This window comes from Lampetra planeri, chromosome 64 (assembly GCF_965212315.1).
Source record: "Lampetra planeri chromosome 64, kcLamPlan1.2.h2, whole genome shotgun sequence".
In the NCBI taxonomy this organism is placed as follows: domain Eukaryota; kingdom Metazoa; phylum Chordata; class Hyperoartia; order Petromyzontiformes; family Petromyzontidae; genus Lampetra; species Lampetra planeri.
In genome coordinates this window covers 1,985,174-2,003,719 of record NC_136170.1, presented here as the reverse complement: position 1 = coordinate 2,003,719, position 18,546 = coordinate 1,985,174, and the positions used below count along the sequence as shown (strand labels likewise).

The 18,546-nt window shown below is 52.0% G+C and overlaps 1 long non-coding RNA gene across 1 annotated transcript; it reads left to right on the top strand.

Moving 5' to 3' along the window:
* Positions 1-543: 543 nt before the first annotated feature.
* LOC144737115 (uncharacterized) lies at positions 544-17,309 on the top strand. Its single transcript, XR_013588875.1, has 2 exons — positions 544-769; positions 16,511-17,309. It is a non-coding gene; the product is annotated as an uncharacterized LOC144737115 (long non-coding RNA).
* Positions 17,310-18,546: the final 1,237 nt, after the last annotated feature.

Genomic DNA, 18,546 nt, shown 5'->3' with positions numbered 1-18,546 from the left:
ATCACTTTTCACTTCATCTCTGAAGGCTCTCTCCAGTTGGCAGAGGCCCCTGGGCTGCAGCTCTTAAAGTCTCCGTGCCTTAATCCGGCCCTTGGATACAAGCCGAGTGATAAGGAGGCATAGGCCAATGACCAAGAACATTATAAAATAATTCTCACGACGTTTCGGCCACAACGCAAGCAGACGTCCTCAGGTGAAGAACAGGTCTGTCGGAAAGACAGCGTCCGACAGACCTGTTCTTCACCTGAGGACGGCTGCTTGCGTTGTGGCCGAAACGTCGTGAGAATTATTTTATAATGTTTTATTTTCATTATTTTATAATTTCCCTTCTACGTGACTTTACCGAAAGAACCAAGAAGATTAATCCCTGCAGTCACGAAAGCTTTAAATCGAAATTTAACTTTTTCAGAATTTTTTCTAAAAAAAAAATCACACACACAGCCACCGTCGCCGCAGCAGTGCCACGATTATTAATTTCACGACGTAAAAATAGCAGCCATGAGCTCAGGAGGGCCTTAAAAATGTTGCTGCTCGTTCAGCGATAAGTGAGGCTTGAGGGCCACGCACACGTGGCGGTGGTGGTGCCTTGAAGGTGTCAAGTGTCCCCCCTCGCTGCTATTCTTGGAAGTGGCCCGCGTTGGGCCCATGTTGAGCCCGGCAGCTGCTATAAGGGCGCCTGGCTCCTCATCCCACGGCTCTTCCATCGAGTGCTCCAAGTCGGCAAGATCAGCCACCCCCCGTCCGTTCTCTCCTATCTCTCACTAGACAGGTACCCGACATCACACAGACACACACGCACAGATACACGCGCGCGCGGTGGCTATGCGATGGTTACTACCTCGCCTGGTATGAAAGAGGTCGTGGATTCGATCCTGACCCTGACGCCTGCTGCTGCTGTATATTTGGAGTTTGCGTCTCTTATCATCATCACGGTGGCTAGGAGATGTTAACTACCTCGGCTGGTATACAGGAGGTCGTGGGTTCGATCCGGACCCTGACGCCTGCTGCTGCTGTATATTTGGAGTTTGCGTCTCTTATCATCATCACGGTGGCTAGGAGATGTTAACTCCCTCGGCTGGTATACAGGAGGTCATGGGTTCGATCCGGACCCTGACGCCTGCTGCTGTGTATTTGGAGTTTGCGTCTCTTATCATCATCACGGTGACTAGGAGATGTTAACTCCCTCGCCTGGTGTACAAGAAGTCGTGGGTTCGATCCGGACCCTGACGCCTGCTGCTGCTGTATATTTGGAGTTTGCGTCTCTTATCATCATCACGGTGGCTACGAGATGTTAACTCCCTTGGCTGGTATGCAGGAGGTCGTGGGTTCGACCCCGATCCTGACGCCTGCTGCTGCTGTATATTTAGAGTTTGCGGTGTCTCTCTTTCCCCTCGCCCACCGCGTGGTCGAGGGGATTTTTCTCCGGGTCCCCCCGTCCCCCCACGTTGAGAATCAACATCCACGTGTTTAGAGTATTTGAGCGCAGCCAAACATTTCCCTCGCGATGAGCCGCTGCGTTGAATTCGACGGAACATTTAGAAACACGCGTTTAGAGTGTTTGGCTCCTATAAATGTCCACGTGATGATGATGATTATAAGCCAACTTCGTTGAGCTATCAGTTGTGATGGTTAGGTCGCTTCTAAAAAATTAACCCGTAAAAACAAAGTTTTTCACTATAAATCCTTTATATGCGTGGCGGCTAGAGTCCTCTCGTCCTCTGGCTTGAGATGGCTGCCACCTATGGGTCAGATGATTGCCTGCCACCATTAAGCAATTGGTAATTAAATATAATTTTTTTTCCTAAAAAGTGTAAAATTTTGGGAAAAAAATTTCACGAAAATTAATTGTCACGCACAACGAGTCTGTGTGCAAAATGTCAGCTCGATTGGATCACGGGAAGTGGGTTAAAAAACGACCGAAAGATTTGCACGGTCGTAAGCGCGCAAGCAAGTGAACTTAATATAAAGGATTTAAAAAAGAGCTACACAGCCCAGTGGCGCCTTACCTGGTGAAATGTAAAAAAAAAGTTAAATGCAAAAACAAAGATACCCCCCCGTATAGCTTTAACATACTTTCGAGGCAAGTGGCTGTTAGCGAGCACCTATGAAGGCCGGGGGTGGGGTGGCCAGCACCACGCCCGGCCGCCTTTGTCTCCCTAGTAGTATCATAATCCGTTGTGGATAACGAGCGCTATCTTGTACCCAAGTGATCAGTGCCTTGCGCCGATGAGCATCACATTGGAAGCCCAGCCGAGCTAGCAGCGAGCGGCGTTCCGGCAAAAAACCCGAGCGAGATCTAAAATCGTGTGCGATCGATAGGCATTTCGGTACAAGGCCGTAATGATAAAATATATTGGGGGGATGTGTGTCCTTCCCAATATTCAAATATACTCAAAATGCCCCCCCCCCCCCAATATATTGCTATAAAATAGATTTCTGTTTATATGATTGTGGTTATGGTTGTACTTTAATAATCCCTAATCTCTGCCATTACATACAATGAAACAAGAAAAGGTAAAAAATTAAGAAAAACAGAGCAATGTAATACAATACACTATTAGACATTGTTGTAAAAAATAAAAAAAAAAGTCCATCCGATGTGTTTGTGAATTTTTTTTATATTATAGGCAGGAAATTCGTTTTCAAATGTAGATATTTTTCTGGGTTGGGACCCACTGGAAGATTTGGTCCCCTCCAATGTTGACTCCATGGCTACGGCCTTGGTTCGGTATATCAAAGACGCGGCATCACCTTGCTTGTGCGTTCCGCTCATTTACGTGCCGAAATAAATAAAAAAAATTGGTTCGTTTTAACTAAGGTTTTTTTAGTTGTTGCTGCTTTTACAATTCGTGCATGACGTGCGTCAAACTCAATGCATGAATGAGAATAGATGCTACTACTTATATCATTCCGAGACAATGCCCCCAAGGCTGAAAATTCCGTCACCGCAGAGCGCATCATGTCAGTACATGCGTAACAAATGCTACGTAATGTATGTGTACTCGTGTAATGTATGTGTACTCGCACATGTTACGTATGCGCTCTGCGCGTGTCAACACGTGCAGAGCGTGGCGAGGTTCACAGAGGTGTGACTGATGGGAATTCTCAGGGTGTTCTCGCAGGGCCTAGAGAGCTGAGTGAGTGATGAACATTCTAATGATGCCCTAGAAAGGCTGGAGAACTGAGTGAGTGGGTTACATTCTAATAATGCTCTAGAAGGGCTAGAGAGCTGAGTGAGCGATGCCTATTCTAATGATGCCCTAGAAAGGCTGGCGAACTGAGTGAGTGGGTTACATTCTAATAATGCTCTAGAAGGGCTAGAGAGCTGAGTGAGCGATGCCTATTCTAATGATGCTCTTGAAATGCTAGAGAGCTGAGTGAGTGATGTTACATTCTAATAATGCTCTAGAAGGGCTAGAGAGCTGAGTGAGTGATGTTACATTCTAATGATGCTCTTGAAATGCTAGAGAGCTGAGTGAGTGATGTTACATTCTAATGATGCTCTGGAAGGGCTAGAGTGACGAGTGAGTGATGTTACATTCCAATGATGCCCTAGATGGGCTAGAGTGCTGAGTGAGTGATGTTACATTCTAATGATGCTCTTGAAATGCTAGAGAGCTGAGTGAGTGATGAGCATTCCAATGATGCCCTAGATGGGCTAGAGTGCTGAGTGAGTGATGTTACATTCTAATGATGCCCTAGAAGGGCTGCAGAGCTTTAGTGAGTGATTGGAATCTCGAACGACGTTTCAGTGGTGCTAGAGCGGTGAGTGAGTGATGTAAACTCTGCTGCAGGTGCTCTAGAAGGGCCCAGAAAAGACGACGCGACTCGCGATCGACAAACATAATGGGCCCCCTCCGCCCATCGCTAAGTTTCGGCGAATTGAATGTTTCTTGCGAGAACAAAGACCCGTGATTAGCGATGGTTCGTGAGATGCCACGTGCAGCGGGCGCGAGGAGAGAGCAGAGAGAGTCTTTTGACTTTTTAAGCAACTTTTATTGCCGCCAGCAGCAACAGCACTGGAGGCGATTCCGATACGAAATACACAAAGTCACCAGCAACACAAATGAAAACAAACGCTACAAATCCACGCGCCGTGGCGCTAAATGCACCGCGCACAACACGAAATAAAAGCCACGTGGTGGTGGTGGTGGTCACCGCGCACGCCACGGTGACGAGCGAGCGCTTCAGAAGGTGAACACCACGAGGGTGCCGTCCACGCTGGTACAGAGAGGGGTTTGTCCGGCTCCCCAGCGTTCGAAGAAGACGCGCACATCACCGACATGTGAGCAGAGAGAGAGAGAGAGATTATCGTAAGAGAGGAGGGGAGAGCGAGGGGGAGAGGGGGCCAGCGAGCATATTGCGTGAACGTCGACCAAAGTATCGAAGCGTGCTCACTGATTGCCAATGAAGGTGCCACCACAATTGCGTGCAGTGCAGGCTTGGGAGGTAATTCCCCACGATCGATGTGCACGTGTGTGTACTCACTGCGCTACGAACCCGGCGACCCGAGTTCGATCCCCTCTCGCGGCCACCAACACCAGGTGACGATTATCTGAACCGGTCCTGGGCCCTTCACTAGGTCGGCTCAGCCTTAAATGAGTCGGCCGGGCGTGGTGTTGGCCACCCTGCCCCATATTGTGCCGTGACGGCCTTAATAGGTGCTACTCGCTAACAGCAAAGCACTTGCCCCAACAATCTGTTGACAGGCTATACGGGGGACCTTTGTCTTTGTGTATATTGGAACTTACTTCTCAACCTTGACCGAGTGCCCTTCTCTTCACGCACGTGAATTGCGTTGATCGTCGACATCATCATCGTCATCATCATCGTCATCGCCATCATCACCATCATCATCATCGCCATCATCACCATCATCATCGTCATCGTCATCATCATCGTCATCATCATCGTCATCGCCATCACCATCATCATCATCGTCATCGCCATCATCATCATCATCGCCATCATCATCATCATCATCGTCATCATCACCATCATCATCATCGCCATCATCATCATCATCATCGCCATCATCATCACCATCATCGTCATCATCACCATCATCATCATCGCCATCATCATCATCATCGCCATCATCATCATCGTCATCATCACCATCATCATCATCATCGCCATCATCATCATCATCGCCATCATCATCATCATCATCGTCATCATCACCATCATCATCATCATCGCCATCATCATCATCATCGCCATCGCCGCTATTCTGTCACGATCGATCCACTGCTGAATTAAGGTCTCACACCCCCCTCCCCTCCTCCCCCAAGCTGTAGCCACATCTCTATCTCGATTTAAAGCTTTCGTGACTGCAGGGATTCATATTCTTGGTTCTCTCGGTAAAGTCACGTAGAAGGGAAACAATAAAATAATAAAAAAAAAACACAATACGATTCTGACGACGTTTCGGCCACAACGCAAGCAGCCATCCTCAGGTGAAGAAACTGAGTTGTCGGAAAGACAGCGTCTTAATCATTAACGTCTTAATCTTAACGTCTTAAGGAGCGTAGAATTGTCCACGAGATGATTTCATCGCTCCATCTCCCACCCTGGACGTGTTCTCTCCATCGGTTAATAAATACGTAGTGCAGTACTAGTCCCCCATTTACGTCTCCGCCCCCCCCCCCCAACTTTTATGTCGTTTTACAAATACGTCGTCACTTACAAATACGTCGTTTCGCAGATACGTCATCACTTGCAACTACGTCGTCACTTACAAATACGTCGTTTCGCAGATACGTCATCACTTGCAACTACGTCGTCGCTTACAAATACGTCGTTTCGCAGATACGTCATCACTTACAACTACGTCGTCGATTACAAATACGTCGTTTCGCAGATACGTCATCACTTACAACTACGTCGTCGCTTACAAATCCATCGTTTCGCAGATACGTCATCACTTACAACTACGTCGTCGATTACAAATACGTCGTTTCACAGATACGTCATCACTTACAACTACGTCGTCGATTACAAATACGTCGTTTCGCAGATACGTCATCACTTACAACTACGTCGTCGCTTACAAATACGTCGTTTCGCAGATACGTCATCACTTACAACTACGTCGTCGCTTACAAATACGTCGTTTCGCAGATACGTCATCACTTACAACTACGTCGTCGCTTACAAATACGTCGTTTCGCAGATACGTCATCACTTACAACTACGTCGTCGCTTACAAATACGTCGTTTCGCAGATACGTCATCACTTACAACTACGTCGTCGCTTACAAATACGTCGTTTCGCAGATACGTCATCACTTACAACTACGTCGTCGCTTACAAATACGTCGTTTCGCAGATACGTCATCACTTACAACTACGTCGTCGCTTACAAATACGTCGTTTCGCAGATACGTCATCACTTACAACTACGTCGTCGCTTACAAATACGTCGTTTCGCAGATACGTCATCACTTACAACTACGTCGTCGCTTACAAATACGTCGTTTCGCAGATACGTCATCACTTACAACTACGTCGTCGATTACAAATACGTCATCACTTACAAATGCGTCGTCGCTTACAACTACGTCATCACTTACAAATGCGTCGTCGCTGTATTACAAACACCGCTACTACCCCGATTTGCGTCGCCTCAACCCCCACACTTACGTCGCTGCTGACAGCATCGTCCCTCTGCCTCCACCACCACCACCACTAACCCACTACTACCACCCTGTAACTCGCTTCGAGTTCACGTCGTTTCGATATTCATTTCAGACCGACTCTGTCGCTCAAATAATCTATTGTGAATTGACGAATCCGCACGTCATCGCTCGAATGCATCTCATTAAATAGCTTCATGACCTCGCCGAAGGCCACTTCAACCACCCCCCTCCCACCCCCTGTTTCCACTGACACATCCGAGCCGAGCCAGCCGTACGTTGCGTCACTTGGCACGCGCGAACGCGTGACGTCGGTTGGAACGGCTTCGGCTTCTGGAGTGATATAACAAAAAAAAACACAACGCTGGTGCCTCCCAAGCCGCGCCAGACTGGCTCGTATGTTGCGTAACAAGTGCTGTTAGTAGCGAGTAGCAAGCACATGTGAAGGCCCGGCACTGTGGCACACGGAGAGTGTGGGGTGGCCCGTACGTAGCCAACCGCGCTGAGTCGGAGGTGCCGGGCGAATGGACGGCGTTCACGGCACGGCACGGCACGGCTCGGTTGTCGCCAGTGGAAATGTGCGTGTCTCGGTGTGCGGCAACACCTGCCTCTGTCTGTCTCTCTCGCAGCGCTCGATTTCTTTAAAAGTCAGCGGGGTGTCCCCCCCCCTCCCCCGGCAGCCCCCCCCCCCCCATCACGGGGGGGTTCGTGACATTCTCGCGTTACAGCCAAGACGGCTTGGTGGGAGGGGGTGGGGTTGGTGGCGTGGGGGGGGGGACGATTGGATTTTATTGATTTCAACTTCGGCTGGCACCATGGTGCTGCGAGCGGTGGCGCAGAGCAAGGGTGATGTCGGCCCTCGGGTGGGTGGTGGTGGGGAGGTGGTGGGGAAGTGGTGGTAGGGAGGTGGTGGTGGGGAGGTGTGGTGGGGAGGTGGAGATGGTAGGGAGGTGGGGTGGGTGGTGGTGGAGAGGTGGGGTGGTGGTGGGGAGGTGGTGGTGGTGGGGAGGTGGGGGTGGGTGGTAGTGGGGAGGTGGGTGGGTGGTGGTGGGGAGGTGGAGGTGGGGTGGGTGGTGGTGGGGAGGTGGTGGTGGGGAGGTGGGGTGCGTGGTTGTGGGGAGGTGGTTGTGGGGAGGTGGTGGGGTGGGTGGTGGGGAGGCGGTGGTGGTGGGGAGGTGGTGGTGGGGAGGTGGTAGTGGGGAGGTGTGGGTGGGTGGTGGTGGGGAGGTGGGATCGGTGTCTTTCTCTCCGTTTCTCTGCGTCTCCACACCGGTGGGAGATAGGAACGCAACGGGCGATTCTGCGGGAGACAAAGGCGGCCGGGCGTGGTTTCTGGCCACCCACCCAGCCCCCATCGTGTGCCGTGCCGGCCTTCACATGTGCTGCTACTCGCTCACAGCACTTGCCCCAACAGCCTGTTAAGGCTATACTTGAGGGGGCATTTGCCTGTGGTGGCGGTGCGGTGCTGAGTTTAACAGCAACAGATTTAGGATGTGCAGCAACTCCAAAGGAGCGCCTCGCATCGCATCTCATCGCCGCAATCGTTGCAATGCCCCTGCTGCTGTCGCTCCAAGGGGACCCCTCCCAACCACCAGTGGCAGCTGTCCCTGCGCGGCACACAGTGACGGAGGCAGCGCTGGGCATTAGTCTGCCAGCTGATAATAAAATAAAAACGACAGGATTTTTTAAATTTTGCTTTACAAGGTCAGAAGGCCCCGCTGAAAGCTACGTGTAGCTCTCTTTTTCAGAAGCGATCTGGCCATTACAAATGATAGCTCAAGGAAGTTGGCTTAACAACATCATCATCATCATCACTACGTGGACATGTATAGCAGCCAAATACTCTCAATGCGTGATTCTAAATGTGGAGGGAAAACCCGGAGGACCCGGAGAAAAATCCACGGGGAGAGAGACGCAAACTCCAATTATACAGCAGCAGCAGGCGTCAGGGTCGGGATCGAACCCACGACCTCCTGTACACCAGGCGAGGTAGTTAACATCTCCTAGCCACCGTGATGATGATGATGAGAGAGACGCAAACTCCAAATATACATCGCTCACCAGAAGGCGATGGTGGCATCTACATCTGCAGAACGTGAAGAACCAGTGGCATCTACATCTACAGAACGTGAAGAACCAGTGGCATCTACATCTGCAGAACGTGAAGAATCAGTGGCATCAACATCTGCAGAACGTGAAGAATCAGTGGCATCAACATCTGCAGAACGTGAAGAACCAGTGGCATCTACATCTGCAGAACATGAAGAACCAGTGGCATCTACATCTGCAGAACGTGAAGAACCAGTGGCATCTACATCTGCAGAACGTGAAGAACCAGTGGCATCTACATCTGCAGAACGTGAAGAACCAGTGGCATCTACATCTGCAGAACGTGAAGAATCAGTGGCATCAACATCTGCAGAACGTGAAGAACCAGTGGCATCTACATCTGCAGAACAGGAAGAACCAGTGGCATCTACATCTGCAGAACATGAAGAACCAGTGGCATCTGCATCTGCAGAACATGAAGAACCAGTGGCATCTACATCTGCAGAACATGAAGAACTAGTGGCATCTGCATCTGCAAAACATGAAGAACCAGTGGCATCTACATCTGCAGAACATGAAGAACCAGTGGCATCTGCATCTGCAGAACATGAAGAACCAGTGGCATCTGCCGGAGATTATACAACTTTTAAAGCCACTCCCCGTGTTTAGTGTACACGCCGTACAACGTGTTTGGAATCAACAGGAGTAAAGTTTGGACTCACGAACCAATCGACTAAGGAACAGACACCTCTGGAACTTAACCCGTTCGTAAGTAGAGGAGTCCCCGTATATATGTACAATATGTGGGGAGCGTTAGTGTAGTGGTTAGCGCGCTGCGCTATGAACCCAGCGACCCGAGTTCGATTCCTGCTCACGGCCAATACCCGTGGCAATTATTTGAACCGGTCCCGGGCCTCCCCTAGGTCGTATGAGTCAATGGGTGTCTGCGTGAGTCTATGGGTCTCTGTGTGAGTCAATGGGTCTCTCTGTGAGTCTAATGGGTCTCTCTGTGAGTCTAATGGGTCTTTGTGTGAGTCTATGGGTCTCTGTGTGAGTCTATGGGTCTCTGTGTGAGTCTATGGGTCTCTCTGTGAGTCTAATGGGTCTCTGTGTGAGTCTAATGGGTCTCTCTGTGAGTCTAATGGGTCTCTGTGTGAGTCTATGGGTCTCTGTGTGAGTCTATGGGTCTCTGTGTGAGTCTATGGGTCTCTATGTGAGTCCATGGGTCTCTGTGTGAGTCTATGGGTCTCTGTGTCTGTCTATGGGTCTCTATGTGAGTCTATGGGTCTCTGTGTGAGTCTATGGGTCTCTGTGTGAGTCTATGGGTCTCTGTGTGAGTCTATGGGTCTCTGTGTGAGTCTATGGGTGTCTGTGTGAGTCTATGGATCTCTGTGTGAGTATTGGTCTCTGTGTGAGTATTGGTCTCTGTGTGAGTCTATAGGTCTCTGTGTGAGTAAATGGGTGTCTGCGTGAGTCAATGGGTGTCTGTGTGAGTCTTTGGATCTCTGCGTGAGTCTATGGGTGTCTGTGTGAGTCTTTGGATCTCTGCGTGAGTCTATGGGTGTCTGTGTGAGTATATGGGTCTCTATGTGAGTCCATGGGTCTCTGTGTGAGTCTATGGGTCTCTGTGTCTGTCTATGGGTCTCTGTGTGAGTCTATGGGTCTCTGTGTGAGTCTATGGGTCTCTGTGTGAGTCTATGGGTCTCTGTGTGAGTCTATGTAAGTATATTGAACTTCTTTCGCACCGTACGTAGCCAACCGTGCTAATCGGAGGTGCGGCGGGGAGGGCAGAATGACAACACAATCTGAACACAGGGGGGAGCCCTGCGAAGTTTCGCAATCCGCGTGAGCGAAAGTTTCCGTGTTTCCCCAGCTGAGTCATTCGCGATTTTTGAAACGTTTCCTTTCGCGACCAATAATCATAATGAACTGGGTTTACTGCGGGGGGGGGGGCGGGGTATGGAGGAGGAGAGGGGTGGGTGTTGGATCGCGTAAGTAAATGTTGTGGATTTACTCTCCAACACACCGGTGGTGCTGAAGTTGGAACCTAAACTCGCACCTTTTTATTGGCGTGACAAGCCGTTAGTAATTGGATGTGTCGGGTGGTGGATAGTTAACGGCACATTTATATTTGTAAGCCATCAACCCCCCCCCCCCCCAAAAAAAAAACCCCCTTAATTGTGAAGAGTAATTTGCGGTTATTTTTGTAACAACAACAAAAATAATAACTTTTTTGGCAAACGTGGACCTTGACGCGGTCATCGGAAAGGGACACAAACGACATGTGCCGCTGGACGGGAGGTGCTGTGCGGGGCTCGGTGATGTCACCATCAGCCGCGTCACGCTGGCTGTGTCTTAGGGGGGTGTTCCGGTATATCCCAGAACGTAACGTAATCGATTATAATAATAAAAATCGATTATCTTCAAGAACTCACATTCACTTCGATTTAAAGCTCTCGTGACTGCAGGGATTCATCTTCTTGGTTCTTTCGGTAAAGTCACGTAGAAGGAAAATAATAAAATAAAACATAATAAAATACAATTCTCACGACGTTTCGGCTACAACGCAAGCAGCCGTCCTCAGGTGAAGAACAGGTCTGTCGGAAAGACAGCGTCTGAATGACAGCCCTGTTCTTCATTCATGACGCTGTCTTCATTCAGACGCTGTCTCCCCGACAGACCTGTTCTTCACCTGAGGTCGGCTGCTTGCGTTGTGGCCGAAACGTCGTGAGAATTAATTTATTATGTTTTATTTTAATTATTTTATTATTTCCCTTCTACGTGACTTTACCGAAAGAACCAAGAACTCGCGTTCACTTGTTCGCGAAGTGTGCTGCGAGACCGAAACGTCGGACGATCGCGGCACGAACAACAACAGCAGCAGCAGCGGTACAACCCGGACACCCCACGTGGTTGTTATTTGACAATTCCATAATCGGGCACCTTTAGGCGACCCGGATTAGAAGAAAGGGGGGCCCCCGTTCATGATGTCTTGCCCCGTGATGTCCACCCACCTCCCTGTTCACACACACAGACCCAGCCCGTTGAGTCGCATGGTCTCACACACACGCACACAAATATAGCCTGGCCCGCTTAACTTTTCTTTGGCCTTTCCGAAATCCACACTGCGGTTGTCACCATCAAAGATCCCACCACCACCCACCACCACCGCCGCAAAGCATCTTCCTCCTCGATCTGCATCGCTCAGCATTTCTTGAGTGCCACCCCCCGTGTGCCCTCCACCATGTCCCAGCTGTCCACTCTCGCGGCCCATACAAGGCGCCGTTGCTTGAGTGGGACGCCCCGATGCGATTGGAAATAGCCGAGTATCGGGTGTTGCGCCGAGACTGCGGCGAACGCGGCCGAAGGAACGGCGGAGGGACGCCGCCTTCCTTAAGCGGACGGGGCTGGCTGGCGGAGCGGCATCACGCACGCACGCACAGACACACACACGTGGGAGGGGGTGGGTGGGTGGTGGTGGCCTTACACACACAGACATGGGGGGTGGGTGGGTGGGTGTGGGTGGTGGTTCCCTTACACACACACACACAGATGGAGGTGGGTGGGTGTGGGTGGTGGTGGCCTTACACACACACACATGGGGGTAGGTGGGTGTGGATGGTGGTGGTGGCCTTCACACACGGAGCCTTACAAAGACAAAGATCCCCACCTCCTCCCCCCGTGTAGCCTTCACAGACTGTTGGGGCAAGTGCTGTTAGCGAGCACCTATGAAGGCCGGAAGAGTACACGAAAGGGGTGGGGTGGCCAGTACCACGCCCGGCCGCCTTTGTCTCTCCAGTGGCGATGTTTACACATCGCACCGGGTACTCATTTGAGGCTGAGTCGACCTAGGGGTGTTGGCTGTGAGCGGGAATTGAACTTGGGTCGCCGGGTTCGTAGCACAGCGCGCTAATCGCTGCACCACCGCTCCTTCCGTGAGCTTTACACACACACAAGATAAATATACCCCGTATAGCCTTTAACGGTCTGTCGGGGCAAGTGTTTGTGTCTTTGTGGAGAGCGGAGGCGCAGCGGTTAGCGCACTGCGCTACGAACCACGGGGAACACCGAGTTCGATTCCCGCTCACGGCCAACACCGGTGACGATTCTCTGAACCGGTCCTGGGCCTCCCCTAGGTCGACTCAGCCTCAAATGAGTACCTGGTGCGGGTGTGTAAACATCGCCGCTAGGGAGACAAAGGCGGCCGGGCGTGGTGCTGGCCAATCACCCTCTCTCGTGTGCCGTACCGGCCTTCAAAGCTTCTGCTCGCTAACAGCACTTGCCCCAACAGTCATTGAAGGCTACACGGGGGGGGGGGGGATCCTTCGTCTTTATGTGACGTCATTGTCACCGGGCACACATTTGGGGCGCGTCTTACTTTCCGGAGCGGCATCGCTGGGGAGACAAAGGCGGTCGGGCGGATCGGTAGCGTCCACCCCACTTCGTTGTGTAGCGTTCTGGCCGTATGATGCGTGTGCGTTGAACTTCTATTCGCAACCGCAACGTAGCCAAACGTGCTAATCGGAGGTGCGGGGAGAAGGAAAACAAGCGATGGGTCTCTGTGTGAGTCTGTGGGTCTCTGTGTGAGTCTGTGGGACTCTGTGTGAGTCTGTGGGTCTCTGTGTGAGTCTGTGGGTCTCTGTGTGAGTCTGTGGGACTCTGTGTGAGTCTGTGGGACTCTATGTGAGTCTGTGGGTCTCTGCGTGAGTCTGTGGGTCTCTGTGTGAATCTGTGGGTCTCTGTGTGAGTCTGTGGGTCTCTGTGTGAGTCTGTGGGTCTCTGTGTGAGTCTGTGGGACTCTGTGTGAGTCTGTGGGACTCTGTGTGAGTCTGTGGGTCTCTGCGTGAGTCTGTGTGAATCTGTGGGTCTCTGTGTGAGTCTGTGGGTCTCTGTGTGAGTCTGTGGGTCTCTGTGTGAGTCTGTGGGACTCTGTGTGAGTCTGTGGGTCTTTGCGTGAGTCTGTGGGTCTCTGTGTGAATCTGTGGGTCTCTGTGTGAGTCTGTGGAACTCTGTGTGAGTCTGTGGGACTCTGTGTGAATCTGTGGGTCTCTGTGTGAGTCTGTGGGTCTCTGTGTGAATCTGTGGGTCTCTGTGTGAGTCTGTGGGTCTCTGCGTGAGTCTGTGGGTCTCTGTGTGAATCTGTGGGTCTCTGTGTGAGTCTGTGGGTCTCTGTGTGAGTCTGTGGGTCTCTGTGTGAGTCTGTGGGTATCTGTGTGAGTCTATGGGTCTCTGTGTGAGTCTGTGGGTCTCTGTGTGAGTCTGTGTGTCTCTGTGTGAGTCTGTGGGTCTCTGTGTGAGTCTGTGGGTCTCTGTGTGAGTCTGTGGGTCTCTGTGTGAGTCTGTGGGTCTCTGTGTGAGTCTATGGGTCTCTGTGTGAGCCTGTGGGTATCGGTGTGAGTCTATGGGTCTCTGCGTGAGTCTGTGGGTCTCTGTGTGTCTATATATATGTATTCTTAACTATTTTCGCACCGTACGTATCCAACTGCACCAGTCGCGTGTGCAGGGAGCGCCGGGCAGTAAACTAAACACACACAAAGTCAGTTCTTAGGACGTGAGTTTGTCAATCTTGACAATTATTTAAAAGTGCACAGCTCCCAGCCGCTTCGTAACATCGGAAGGAAAGAGAGCGTTCCAGACGGCCCCCAGAAGCGCATCTGAAATTGCGCGATGCAGCGAACCCGTCTGTGTTCGATGGCTACGCGTAAAAAGTCGCTGCCGCTGCTGCTGCCGCTGCTGCCGCTACGAGGATGACAGATGCTCGCGCATCACAGCGATAGGAGAATTTCTGTTTCTTTTTCATCTCGTGGGAAGGTCTCTTCCAAGGACGCCTCGCAAGGGCTGAGACGGGGAGGCCGCGTCTCGCGCCTGGCATTTGTTAGAACTTAAATTTCAGCCGGAGCTGTCCAGGGCTGAGCTCCGGAAAATATGGCCCACACCCATCCACCACACACCCACCCACCCACCACACACCACACACCCACCCACCCACCACACACCCACCCACCACACACCCACCCACCACTCCACCCACCCACCACGCCACACACCCACCCACCACACACCCACCCACCACTCCACACACCCACCCACCACGCCACACACCCACCCACCACTCCACACACCCACCCACCACCCACCCACACACCCACCACACACCCACCCACCCACCACTCCACACACCCACCCACCACGCCACACACCCACCCACCACTCCACACACCCACCCACCATCCACCCACCCACACACCCACCCACCCACCACTCCACACACCCACCCACCACCCACCCACCCGCACACCCACCCACCACACACCCACCCACCACTCCACACACCCACCCACCACCCACCCACCCGCACACCCACCCACCACACACCCACCCACCACGCCACACACCCACCCACCACGCCACACACCCACCCACCACACGTCCACCCACCACGCCACACAAGACAAACACAATGTTGACTACCTCGCCTGGTATACAGGAGGTCGTGGGTTCGATCCCGACCCCAACGCCGGGTGCTGTATATTTTCAGTTTGCGTGTTTCTCGGACCCGGGAAATTTTTCTCCGGGTCCACCGGCTTTTAACCCCACATTTAGAAGCATGCATTGTAGAGTATTCGGCTGCTACACATGTCCGCGTGATAAGCCCCCTTTCGTTGAGCTATCATTTGTGACATCCAGCTCACTTCTGGAAAAAAATCTCAAAGAGCTACGCAACTCAGCGGGGCTTTGCCTGGTAAAATAAAATAAAAAAAAATCGTTAGTAGTTTATAATAAGGGTGGCCGAACTGGGAGTAGTGGAAAGGACATCTCTGATAACAAACATCAAACGGACAGAGCAAATCTGGCAACAGTGACTCATCTGCAATTAGCGGCGTGATGAGTCTGCTGCTGCTGCTGCTGCAGCTGTTGCTACTCCTGTGCGTAACTGGGATATCGTCTCTGGGAATTCGAACTCTGGGAGCGGGGCGGGGTGGGAGGGTAGAGAGTTTCCTGCCAGCAGTGAGCGTGCAGTTCTGGACATCAGGGAAAGAATGCGTGGCAGGTGCTGCCATCTAGCGTGGGCGCCACGGTGGCGAGGAGATGTTGACTACCTCGCCTGGTGTACAGGAGGTCGTGGGTTCGATCCCGAGCCTGACGCCTGCTGCTGTATATTTGGAGTTTGCTTCTCTCATCATCATCACGGTGGCGAGGAGATGTTGACTACCTCGCCTGGTATACAGGAGGCCGTGGGTCGGATCACGACCATGATGCCTGCTGTTGTATATTTGAAGTTTGCGTTTCTCATAATCACGGTGGCGAGGAAATGTTGACTACCTCGCCTGGTGTACAGGAGGTCGTGGGTTCGATCCCGAGCCTGACGCCTGCTGCTGCTGTATATTTGGAGTTTTCGTGTCTCATAATCACCGTGGCTATGATATGTTGACTACCTCGCCTGGTATGAAGGAGGTCGTGGGTTCGATCCCGACCTTGACGCCTGCTGCTGTATTTTTGGAGTTTGCGTCTCTCATCATAATCACGGTGGCTAGGAGATGTGAACTACCTCGTCTGGTACACAGGAGGTCGTGGGTTCGATCCCGACTCTGACGCCTGCTGCTGTATATTTGAAGTTTGCGTCTCTCATTATAATTTCGGTGGCTATGATACGTTGTATTTTCATGACCATCATGATGATGGTGATGATAACGACATTTGCTGGCTCTGCAATACAAACGAGTGACTACAATCACCACTTGATTTTAAACAAACAAACAAACAAAAACACCCACGTGATTGACCAACTCTGCTTATTCTCTCTCCCTCCGTGTCTGTTGCAGGGACCCACTCCTCAAGCCGCGATGGGGTGAGTGACACATTCAACGTTTCCTAGCTACCACGCAATTGCACCGGCCTGCACACTCGTCTGCTCGTCTCGACAACGCACGGGATGTGATGTCCGCGCGGGCCACAGATCTGTGGGGGAACGGTGGTGCAGCGGTTAGCGCCACGCCGCGCTACGAACCCGGCGACCCGAGTTCGATTCCCGCTCGCGGTCACCGACACCGCTGACGGTTGTCTGAACCGGTCCTGGGCCTCGCCTAGGTCGACTAGGCCTCAAATGAGTACCTGGTGCGGTGTGCAGTAAGCATCGCCACTGGGGAGACAAAGGCGGCCGGGCGTGGTGCTGGCCACCCACCCCCTCGTGTGCCGTGCCGGCCTTCATAGGTGCTGCTACTCGCTAACAGCACTTGCCCCTACAGTCTGTTCAGGCTATACGGGGGGTGGGTTCTGTGTCTTCTGCTGTAGCGAATCGCGTGGACATTTAACGCTAAAATGAACCCCGCGTTCTTCGTGTGTTATACGATGCGATGGAGCGCCGCGCGAATCGAACTGAAAAGGGCCCATTTCTTAGTGAGAGATTGAAAGAGAGATGTAGAAATGACGAGAGAGATGGCGACATTGAAAGAGACATTTAAAGAGGGATGGAGAGAGAGAGATGGAGAGAGCATCTTCTTGTTTCCTATGATCGTGATTTTTTTTTTAAAGAGAGATGGAGAGAGAGAGATTTGGAGAGACGTTTGACTTTTAAACAACTTTTATTGCCGCCAGGAGCAAAAGCACTGGAGGCGATGTCGATATGAAATACACAAAGTCACCAGCAACACAAATGGAATGGAGAGAGATGGAGAGAGAGATTTGGAGAGAGAGAAAGATGGAGAGAGATTGCGAGAGAGAGATGATGGCCATTTGCCCGCGTGGAGAGACAAATGTGGGAAGGGGGGGGGGTGTTACTTTCATGATCATCATGATATCAGCATTGAGATGGTAATTGGCGTCGTTATGAACACATTCCTGCGGAGGGAGCTGGTAGGAACGTTGGGTTGCTCGGTCAATGGCCACGGTCAACGGCGGCGTGGTGTATTCCGCAAATATGCCCGACTGTGAGGGCGGGCACAAGCCGGCGTGAGTAGGTTAAACGTTGAGTTTTATAAGGGCACCACGGGGTGACCAGCCCCTCCCCACCCAGCCCCACCCCTCCCACCCCCCACCCAGCCCCACCCTCCCCACCCAGCCCCTCCCCACCCTCCCACCTCCCACCCTCCCCACCAAATCCCACCCTCCCCTCCCAGCCCCTCCCCACCCAGCCCCTCCCCACCCAGCCCCACCCTCCCCACCCAGCCCCTTTTCACCCTCCCCTCCCCACCCTCCCCACCCAGCCCCTCCCCACCCACCCCTCCCCTCCCCACCCAGCCCCACCCTCTCCACCCCACCCTCCCCACCCAGCCCCTCCCTCCCCACCCAGCCCCTCCCTGCACGACGGACGGACGGACACAATAATCCCCTGTGGGCTGGTGGAACCAGTGGGTTCCTACCAGTACAAGTGTGGTAGGAGCGTCCGCAGACACTTGCAACAACTGGTCGTTGTATATTCACCGACACGGCTGTAAACTAACCACCATGCCTCTCTCTCTCTCTTGTGTCGTTGCATCTCCTCCAACAGGGACGAGGTAAGTACGCTTGGCATCGCATTTCTGTACACGATGTAGGGGCCGTCCATAAATGACGTCACGCACTTAGGGGGGTCAGACATTTGTGACGATGGGGGGGGGGGGGGTGAGAAATGTGACGTCACGTAAAAATGCGGAACTTTAAATGCATATAGACAACACGTTCTACTTAATTAAATCGACTTTTTCATAAATGTTTTCTCTTACAACATCAGAGTGCAGCGCCACATTAAATACGCACTGCAATGACAATAGTTTAAAGCGATTTGAAGCATGTTTTATATTTTTTTGGGGGGGGGGGCAGAGCTTTGTGACGTCATATTTGAGAGGGGGGGGGGGTCAGATTTTTTGTGACGCCGTGTGAC